This window comes from Octopus bimaculoides, chromosome 21, assembly GCF_046866305.1.
Source record: "Octopus bimaculoides isolate indiv1 chromosome 21, ASM4686630v1, whole genome shotgun sequence".
Classification (NCBI taxonomy): Eukaryota; Metazoa; Mollusca; class Cephalopoda; order Octopoda; family Octopodidae; genus Octopus; species Octopus bimaculoides.
In genome coordinates, this window is record NC_142948.1 from 35,334,522 (window position 1) to 35,344,521 (window position 10,000).

Here is a 10,000-nt window from a genome sequence, read left to right on the forward strand (position 1 = left end):
TATTATTATTATTATTATTATTATTATTATTATTATTATTATTATTATTATTATTATTACCTCCACCTCAGCGAAGGTGGAGGTATTGTTTCTGGCCATGTTTGTTGGTTTGTTTGTCTGTGGACAAGATATCTACAGAACCGCTGGATGGATTCGGATGAAACTTTCAGGGATGTTTGGCCACGTGACTAGCACAAACTGATTAGATTTTAGGATTAATCTGGTACCCAACAAGGATTCTGGATTATTTTCATGTTTTTTTTACTTAATTTTTGAGAGCATTCGGGTTCATTTTTAGTATTCTCGATTGTGAGAGCAGTCAAGTTTATTTCAGATATTCTTATTTTAAAAATCATTTCTGGCTAATCATTGAGAGGATGTTGGTGTTGCCTTGGCAGAAGTTTGCACTATCTGAGTGCTCTTCTTCTTCTTCTTCTTCTTCTTCTTCTTCTTCTTCTTCTTCTTATTATTATTATTATTATTATTATTATTATTATTATTATTATTATTATTATTATTATTATTATTATTATTATTATTATCATTATTATTATGAAGGCGGTGAAATGGCAGAATGGTTAAGCATGCTGGATGAAATGCTTAGCCATATTTTGCCTGTCACTATGTTCTGAGATCAAATTCCGCCGAGGTTAGGCTTTTAATGTGGTTTGTTCCCTCTAGGATCTGTTTTTTTTGTTTTGTATTTTTATTTTATGCATCCAAGCAGACATAAAAGCCATGATGATGATGACAATACATAATATATATATATATATATATATATATATATATATATATATAGGCATGTGTGTGTAACAGAGTGAAGAAGAGGTTATATGTATGTGTGTAGGTATGTATATATATATATATATATATATATATATAAATATGTATATACACACACACATATATATATATATATGCATATATACACACACACGCGCGCGTGTGTGTGATAGATATATGTGCATTGAAGCGAAAGAGATATTATATCGATAGAAAGGGAGAGAGAGAGAGAAAAGAGATAAACAGACCGACAGACATGTGTGTGTGTGTGTGTTAGAGCAAAAAGAGAACTTTTAAATCTTCAACATTTCTATTAGCAAGTTGAGGTTAATGAGCTCATTTTGAAATGGCATCTTTTCATATAAGAAAATAATTAGAATGACACCATGTAGTAGAAGTAGCAGTGGTGGTAGTGGTGGTGGTGGTGGTAGTTGTAGTAGCAGTAGTAGTAGTAGACATGGTTGTGGTCGTTATCATTGTAGTAGTGATAGCAATGGTTGCAGTGGAGGATATAGTAGTAGCAGTAGTAGTGGTGGTGGTGGTGATTGCACTACTGCTGGTGTCTTGTAGTAGTAGTAGTAGTAGTAGTAGTAGTAATGATAGCATTGGTAGTGGTGGTGGTGCATTAATCAAAGGGTTCTCTGAGCAGTTTTGCCCAGTGAGCCCTACAGATGTTAGGGCCTTTATGCTACAGTTGTGCACGAGGGTGGCGGGGGGGCTGAAAAGTTCCTGGCTTTGAGGGCACCACGAAAGGCCTGGCTGGAGGCCCAACATTCCAAGTTCTTTTACAGGGCTTAGAAAAACTGAAGGGCCACTGCAATAAGTGTGTGAATCTGAGAGAGGAATATGTTGAATAAAATCACAATTAACTGATCCTCCTGTATTTTCTTTTACCCAAAGCCAGGAACTTTTCTGCACCACTTTGTATATGGATATATATGTATGTGTGTGTGTGTGTGTGTGAGTGTGCATGTGTGTGTATGTGTATATATATATATATATATATATATATCAACGTCATGTACCCAGAAATGTATCTATATGTACATGTAGATGAAGGTATGTACATACATGTACATATATATGCATATACTCATATATTGTTTATATATATATATATATATATATAAGGTGGGTGCTGAAAAGTTCCTGGCTTGAAGGGTCTCGCGAAAGGCCTTGCTGGAAGCCAAGCATTCTGAGTTCTTTTATAGGGAATAGAAAAACTGTCATATGTGTGTGAATCTGAGAGGGGAATATGTTATAATAAAATCATAATTAACTGATCCTTCTGTATTTTCTTTTACCCAAAGCCAGGAACTTTCCAGAACCCCATCATATAGTGAGGCTACAATATGCTGCTTTGACCAGATGCCTGTAATGTTGTTAAGATAGTATTACAATATTCTGGATGGTGACAATATTGATGAGGCTAGCCAGACTTTTGAACTGGACACATTTCCAAGATGGAGGATTTATCACTTGCAGGCTCTATTCACAGGTCATCATCAGAGAGGACCACCGAAGGAAAGATACACGGGCACCCTGAAGAAATTCTTTTGTGGTGCCTTGAACAGGGGCAGGTGTGGTTGTATGGTAAGAAGTTTTGCTTCCCAACCACATGGCTCTGGGTTCAGTCCCACTGTGTGGTACATTGGATGACTGTCTTCTCCTGTAGCTTTGGGACAACCCAAAGCCTTGAGAGTGGATTTGGTAGATGGAAACTGAAAGAAGCCCATCATTATCATCATCATTTAATGTCTGTTTTCCATGCTGGCATAGGTTGGACAGTTTGACAGGAGTTGATAAAACAAGGAATCACACCAGGTTCCATAGTTTCCACAGCTGGATGCCCTTCCTATCACCAACTACTTTACACACACACACACACACACACACATATTGTGTGTGTATGTGTGTCTTTCCTTCCTCAACCACTTGACAACTGGTGTTGGTTTGTTTATGCCCCTGTAACTTAACAGTTGAGCAAAAGAGATTGATAGAATAAATACCAGGTTTAAAAAAAAAAAAAATAATAATTACTGGCGTCAATTTGCTTGACTAAACTCTTCAGGGCAGTGCCCCAGCGTGCAGCTAATGTGACCACCATCACTAAATAACTACTGTATCTCTTACAGTTATACCATCACCTGCAACAACAACAACAACCACAACAATAAAAACTGCAGGTATTACAATCACATCCCCACCACCACCACTACCACCACCACTACTGCCAACAACTACTGCAGCTATCGCAGTTACATCATCACTACCACCACCATCACCACTACCACCAACACCACTACCACCACCACTTCCATAACAACAACTACAGCATTTACTATCACCACCACCAAGACCACCATCACCACTACCACCATCACCACCACCACCACCACCACCACCACTTCCACCGCTACCAACATCAACTGCAGAAATAGTTGCAAGCAATAACAACAACAACAACTACATGCAATTGCCACCATCGCCACCATCGCCAACAACAGCAATTACGGTTACATCACCACCACCACCACCACCACCATCACCACCACGTCCACCACCACCACCACAGCAACAGCATCAGCTGTTGAGTTTCTGGCTGTTGTTGCATAATGCACACCAATGCCCTGGCACAGTTTCAAATGATGCATTTAGCTACAAGCCTCCTCACGTACATCTACCTGTTGCATCTATTGCTGGTGCTGCTGCTGTTGTTGTTGTTGTTGTTGTTGTTGATTGTGGTAGTGGTGGTGGTGGTGGTGTAACAGCAATGAATGCATTTGTTTCGGCTGCTGTTGTTGGTGCATCGTTTTTATAACTACTTTAGCAAATTTTTGACTCTGTGCAACATTTTTTTTTTAAATTGCGTTTATTTTTCTTGGGTTTTTTTTTTAATTTTTTGCTTTTTCTGTGCATCCATTGAGGAGAAATGGGTTGATAGGTGGGTGGGTGGGTGGGTAGGTAGGTAAGTGGGGTGGGCATGTAAGAGGTTAAATAGATAGACAGATAGAGAAAGAGAAAGAGAGAGAGAAAAATAGATAGATAGATAGATAGATAGATAGATAGATAATTTGAGAGAGAGAGAGAAAGATAGATAAATGGATTGGTAGATAGATAGAGAGAGAGAGAGACAGACAGAGCAAGAGAGATTGAGTGTCGGGGGAATGAGTAAGAAGCAAGTTTGAAGAGAGGTTCGTTTTATATTTATATATATATATTTCTTATACTTTTGATTCTTTTTACTAGTCCCAGCTTTAGAGTCATGGCCATGCTGGGGCACCATCATTAGCTTTGCTACATTTTCACTACTTGAAACCTCGTCTGATTTGGGGAATTTGGCGAATGAGGGAGTTATATATATATATTTATATATGATGGGCTTCTTTCAGTTTCCGTCTACCAAATCAACTCACAAGGCTTTGGTCAACCCAAGGCTATAGTAGAAGACACTTGCCCAAGATGCCATGCAGTGGGACTGAACCCAGAACCATGTGGTTGGGAAACAAGCTCCTTACCACACAGCCACGCCTGTGGTGATTTTAGTTGGGGAAGGGAGACTTTTAGATAATTGTTAGAGTACTCCATTTTTTCCCTCTCAACCCTTCCTGTCAAAGAGCATATGCTCGAAACATCAAAGACCCTTCCATTCTTTCTGAGTGTCAAACTAATACACCTGTTTGTTGTTCCCTCACCTGTCTACATCTTTTGTTTTCTGTCCATTTCAACCATGTATGTATGCATGCATATTTATGTATACATTTACATGTGGAGGTGCATGGCTTTGTGGTTAGGGTGTTACAATCATGATCATAGGATTGTAGTTTCAATTCCTGGACAAGGCAATGCATTGTGTTCTTGAATAAAACATTTCATTTCACATTGCTCCAGTCCAGTCAACAGGTGAACATGCCTAATACCCTGTGACAGGCTGGTGTCCCATCCATAGGGTGGGGTGGGGTGAGAATTTGGAAAAACTGCTCTGCAAGCTTTAGGCTCGGGAAGGACTGCTGGTCCTCTTTTGCGTATGTATACACAAACACACTGATGAATATACACATGGACGGCTACAGTATGTCACACCACCGTTTCCTCACCATGGGAACCTGATAGTGTAACAGATGTGGTTGAGTTGACCTTGGCATAGTTGAACTGAGAAAGTAGAAAGCAGAAATACACACACACACACTTGAACACATGCTGTGTGTCAAACTAACGAGAGTGCTTCTATGCAGTTGCTTTATCTGCTAGAATTAACACTGAAATCTCCCTCAAATGACATGATGTGATCTTGAACAAAAGTGAAAGTCAAATCAGATAACATTTTCATAAGAAACACCTTAAAAAAGCAAAAATAACAGGGGATGGTCTCAGTTGGATTACCTTTAGACAATAGGTTTGTCCTATCAGAGCTGACCTGGGATTAAACAGCCACAACAACAACAAAGAGTACAGTTTGTTGTTTATTAGTGGGGGTGGATCAACTTCTGGGTATAAAATATGTTTATATAATTGTACTCGGATGGTTGAGAGGGGGTGTGAGTGAGTGTGGTCACACCGAGTGTACTTCTGTGTGAGTGGGTGAGTGTGTGTCTGGGTATGCCTGTGTCTGAATGTGTGTGTGTGAACGAGTGTCACAGCTGTGTGTGTGTGTGTGAATGAGTGTCACAGCTGTGTTTGTGTGTGTGTGTCTACATCTAAGTGTATGTTTGTATATGTGCATGCATGTGTATGAGTGTTTGTGTTTATGTTTCTGTATGCTTGTGTCTGTGTATGCATATGTATGTGTATGAGTGTCTGTGTTTTATACTTCTAAATGTGTGTTTGTTTGTGTGTGTGTATGAATGGTCCACAGCCGTGTGTGTGTGTGTGTGTGTGTGTGTATGAATGGGCCACAGCCGTGTGTGTGTGTGTGTATGCCAGAGCTGGCTATACCAACACAGTACCTGACATCCTGTCTATTTACCTGCTGAAGAACTTATGATATTTATTTATCTACTGACTTTATCATTATCATTTTTACTTAGAGGAAACAAGGGCAACACCTCTCTCTCACTCTTCACTCCCCCCCCCCCAGGACCTCAGCAACAGAAGTGGGAGAAGAAAGGAAGTTATTCCCAAATCAGAGATCTGACCCAAATACCTACAGCTTACTGGTCCGCACTAAAACTAACCGAGGGACCTTGTGGTAGTGTTAAAATGAATGAATAAGTTTACCATACAAACGCAGGAATTGTTCCGCTTATGGGATTCCATATAGTTTCAGTTTTTTTTTTGGGTTTTTTTTTGTTATAAATACCAAATTTCACTACGGTGATGATTGCAGTTCTTCATGTTCAAAGATTATGAGGAAGAGGAGGAGGAGGAGGAGGAAGGGGAGCTGCGTACGTGCAGAGTTGAACGTGCCACTGCCAATGTCTGCCAGTACCAACCATTTTTGGGGTCTTCCCCATTGCTGCAAGGATTTTCATCCTTCCTGCATTCAGATTTTGTAACCCTTAAAGATTTAGATTATTGTTGGAGGCATGTGGCTTAGTGGTTAGGAGTGTTGGACTCATGATCTTAAGATTGTGGTTTCAATTCCTGCACCGGGCGATGAGTTGTGTTCTTGAGCAAAATACTTCATTCCTCGTTGCTCTAGTCCACTCAGCCTTGAAGAAATTGTAGTCAAATGAGTCAACCGAAGTACATATATTTTGGTTAAGTTATGAGGACATAAACACACCAACATCAGTTGTCAAGCGATGGTGGGGGAGGACAAACACACACACACACACACATATATATATATATATATATATATATATGTTGTAGGATTTTCGAGCGGCAGGGCCGTCGTAGGATTTTCGAGTGAGATCGTTGCCGGTGCCCCTGGACTGGCTCTTGTGCGGGTGACACATGAGGTTTTTCGATCGAGATGAGTGTGGTCGTTGCCAGTACCGCCTGACTGGCCTTCGTGCGGGTGACACATAAAAGCACCCACTACACTCTCTGAGTGGTTGGCGTTAGGAAGGGCATCCAGCTGTAGAAACTCTGCCAAATCAGATTGGAGCCTGGTGTAGCCATCTGGTTTCACCAGTCCTCAGTCAAATCGTCCAACCCATGCTAGCATGGAAAGCAGACGTTAAACGACGACGACGACGAAACACACCAACATCAGTTATCAAGCGATGGTGGGGGAGGACAAACACACACACACACACACACATATATATATATAATGTATTAACCGTAACCAAAGTTCTCAAACTAGATATATGCGACGCAGTAAATATTTTCTGCAGACATATTCCTGGAATTAGCGCGCCAAAACGAAGACTTTTGAATTTTACCATTAAGCTGTAATTAACAGAACCACATACACATGCACCTATGACGGTGGGCAACTTTGTATAGGGTTCTGAGGATTATGGTTACAATACGAATAGGCTGAAGAGAAACAGACAATCGGTAAGAGTGTTAATTTTGAAACCGGTACCTATTTAATAATGATTTTTTAGGTAATTTAAATGTCTTGCCTGCTTACGCTTTGGTATCCCGCTAAATTCCGTTTTGAGAACAATTTAGGTCTTAGTAGACACAAGATGTGATCTATTTCTAGCACACTGAATGTCCACGTTAGTGGTCAACGTTATATATATATATATAACAGGCTTCTTTCAGTTTCTGTCTACCAAATCCACTCACAAGGCTATAGTAAAAGACACTTGCCCAGGCTGTAATAGAAGACATATGCCCGAGGTGCCATGCAGTGAGACTGAACCTGGAACCATGTGATTGGGAAGCAAACTTCTTACCACACAGCCACATCTACACCTGTTTGTGTGATTTATATTAAGGGTCAGAGAGAAAGAGAGAGAGATATGCAAAGATAGATAGATAAATAGATAGATAGATAAATAGATAGAAAGATCGATAGATAGATAAATAGATCGATCGATAGATAGATCGATCGATAGATAGATAGATAGATAGATAGATCGATCGATAGATAGATAGATAGATAGATATACACGCACACATTGTATTAGAGTACATCATACCTCCATCATGAATAATAAATAGCTTTCTGATGCTGAGATGTGGTTTGAAGTTCAATAATTGATAACGGTTTGTGTGCGTGCGTGCGTGCGCGCGCGTTGCTGTGTGTGTATACGTCAGTACGCGCGACCGCGTTTGTGACGGCGTCTGTAAAGCCTGTGTATGTACAAACAGACGTACGTGTGTGTATGTATGTATACGTTTATATAGCGTGTGTGCGTGTATGTGTATATGCGCATACACACGTAGGTGTGTTGTGTGAGTGTGTGTGTATGTGCCAGTGTTTCTGTAGTGTGTGTGTGTGTGTTGACGACAGTCGGCGGCGTTTTACTTTCTATATTTTTGATGTACGACAACAACAAAAAGAAAAAAAAACCAATTTTTTACGTTTGTCAACATTGCTTTAAGGGACTGGCAGCTCGTCAATCTGCCCCTTTATGTTTCTCTGCCCTGTTTTTTTGCTGACCCTTAACATTCATTAATCACCCTAACAGGGGTCAGTCACAGGGACGTCTTGGGATAATGTAGTCTTAATAGTAATAAGTATACACGTATGTTTATAAGGGGGCAAAAGTTTTTGAAAACAAAAACAAAAGTCTTTCATCATAAGGGCTGCTGCTGCTACTGTTGTTGTTGTTGGTTGCATCTAGATTGACCTAGGGTTGAACGACTTCTCAGGTAACTTCTACTACTACTACTACTACCACCACTACAACCATCGCCATCGTCTCTACCACCACCTACAAGTACAATTGCAACACTCAACAAAACTACTACTACTACTACTACTACTGCTACTACTACTACTACCACCACCTCCACCACAACCATCACTACTACTACCTTCGCCAACACAACCATTGCCACCACCCTACCACCACCACCACCACCACCACTACTACTACTACTACTACTAGTATTGCTACTACCACTACCATCTTTACCAACACAGCCACCTCTGCAACAACCACTGTTGCTTTCATCACCACCACCACCATACTACTACTACTACTACTACTACTACTACTACTGCTGCTGCAGCTGCTTCTACTGCTACCACCACCACCACCACCACTCCATTTCTAAATTGTTAGTTCTGTGCAAGAAGTGTTAATTAGTTTAAGATAGAGAAAAGGTGGTGGGGGGGAAGTGATTCAAGCTGAAATCCTAATATAATCATGTTTAAACCCTGCTAACCTCTCTAAGGAGAGAGGAGGACCCTAACATCATTCTGTAGCTCACCCCTTCATCATTAACCCAGCTGACCCTTGTGAGGTGGGAGGGACCCAACATCTTTTCCTGTTGACCAGCTCTATCTTTGTCTTTTACCCCCTGTTTGTCCCCTTTGTTTTATTTTATTTACACTTATCCTTTGTTTCTTTTTTTATTTCCCCTTTCCTCTCACACATACACACACACACACACACACACACACACACATATACATATATATATATATATATATATATATATATATATATATATATATATATATAGGTGGTGTGGCTGTATGGTAAGAAGCTTACTTCCCAATCACATGGTTCTCAGTTCAATCCCACTGCATGGCACTTTGGGCAAGTGTCTTCTACTATAGCCTTGTGCTGAACAAAGCCTTGTGAGTGGATTTGATAGCTGGAAACTGAAAGAAGCCTGTTGGATATATGTATATATATGTGCATATATTCGTGTCTGTGTTTGTCCCACCATCATCGCTTGACAACCAATGCTGGTGTGTTTACGTCCCCGTAACTTAGTGGTTCAGCAAAAGACACTAATGGAATAAGTACTAGGCTTACAAGGAATAAGTCTTGGGGTCGATTTGCTCGACTAAAGGCAGTGCTCCAGCATGGCCACAGCACATGAGCTGAAACTAGATAAAATGAAAAAAAATGAAAATGAAAATGATATATACATTATTTTGGGGGTCTAATTCTTCATATTACCAGCAACTGCCTCTTCCCTACACAGAAGTCAATGTCCTAGAATCTGATGTGACAGCTTTTTTTTTTTGTTCCCCTCTTTCTGCCCTAAATTCACCACCCTGCCCTGGATCTGCCAACGCCGCCACCACCACCACCACCACCACTACTACTGCTCCTAGGGGTCCGTGTACTACTAACAACTGGCATCCCTCTTTTTTTTTTGTTTTTGTTTTTCCATTTTCTTTTTGTTG

At 40.4% G+C, this 10,000-nt stretch overlaps 1 protein-coding gene across 9 annotated transcripts in view; it reads left to right on the forward strand.

The window, feature by feature from the left end:
• The window catches only part of LOC106868625 (monocarboxylate transporter 12), a 57,351-nt gene that overhangs the window by 33,457 nt on the left and 13,894 nt on the right, over window positions 1-10,000 (forward strand). The window contains exon 1 of one of the 9 annotated variants that reach the window (XM_014913976.3): window positions 8,128-8,505. The exons of the other annotated variants lie outside the window; for them this stretch is intronic. The gene's annotated coding sequence lies outside the window, so the exon portion shown is untranslated. Of the gene's footprint in view, window positions 1-8,127; window positions 8,506-10,000 lie in introns of those variants that run through there. 9 annotated transcript variants of the gene reach the window in all.